Genomic DNA, 1,281 nt, shown 5'->3' with positions numbered 1-1,281 from the left:
GCTCGGAGGAGGAAGAGGAAGAGGAGGAGGAGGAAGAGGAGGAGGAGGAGGAAGAAGAGGAGGAGGAAGAGGAGGAGGAAGAGGAGGAAGAGGACGACGACGACGACGACGACGACGATGACGACGATGAGGAAGAGCGGCGCCGCTTCCGGCGGGAGGGGGCGGGGCCTGGAGGGAGGACACGCCCCTCCTCTGAGGGATCGGCCAATGGCGGAGCGGCGGTGGTGGAAGGGGCGGGGCCAGAGGTGGCGGCAGCGGCGGCGCTCGGGGACCTGGGAAAAGAGGGAGGGGCTTAGGAAAGGGGCGGGGCTTAGAAAGGGGGCGGGGCTTAAAGAGGTTTAAATATACAAAAAGGGGTGGGACTTTATAGGGTTAAAATAATAAAAAAAGGGGTGTGGCTTAGTAAAGGGGGTGGGGTTTAATGGGGTTAAAATAATAGGAAAAGGGGTGTGGCTTAGTAAAGGGGCGGGGCTTAAATTGTTAAATAATAGAAAAGGGGTGGGGCTTAATGGGTAAAGAATTTAAAAGGGGTGGGGCTTAATGGGGTTAAAATAGAACAAGGGCGGGGCTTAATGGGTAAAATAATAGAAAAAGGGGCGTGGCTTAATGAGTAAAATAACTAAAAAGGGGCGGAGCTTAAAGAGGTTTAAATAATATAAAAGGGGTGGGGCTTAATGGAGTTAAAATAATGGGAAAGGGGCGGGGCTTAATGGGGCTAAAATAGAAAAGGGGCGGGGCTTAATGAGGTGTTTAATAAATAGAAAGGGGTGGGGCTTAAAGGGGTTATAATAATATAAAAGGGGTGGGGCTTAGTAAAGGAGGCGGGGCTTAAACGGGTTTCAATAGTCACAAAGGGGTGGGGCTTAAGGAGGTTAAAATAATAGGAAAGGGGCGGGGCTTAATGGGTAAAGAATTTAAAAGGGGTGGGGCTTGATGGGACTAAAATATACAAAAAGGGGTGGGGCTTAATGGGGTTAAAATAGAACAGGGGCGGGGCTTAATGGGTAAAATAATAGAAAAAGGGGCGGGGCTTACTGAGTAAAATAACCAAAAAGGGGCGGAGCTTAAAGAGGTTTAAATAGTAGAAAGGGGTGGGGCTTAATAGGGTTAAAATATTGGGAAAGGGGCGGGGCTTAGTAAAAGGGGGCGGGCCTTAAGAGGGTTAACATATTCAAAAAAGGGGCGGGGCTTAAACGGGTTTAAATAATTGAAAAGGGGTAGGGCTTAATGAGGTTAAAATACTATAAAGGGGCGGGGCTTAGAAAGGGGGCGGGGCTTACA

This window comes from Malurus melanocephalus, unplaced genomic scaffold (genome assembly GCF_030028575.1).
Source record: "Malurus melanocephalus ecotype Western Australia unplaced genomic scaffold, MMel_1.1 scaffold_2353, whole genome shotgun sequence".
Taxonomy (NCBI): Eukaryota; Metazoa; Chordata; class Aves; order Passeriformes; family Maluridae; genus Malurus; species Malurus melanocephalus.
Note: the sequence above shows the minus strand (reverse complement) of the source record.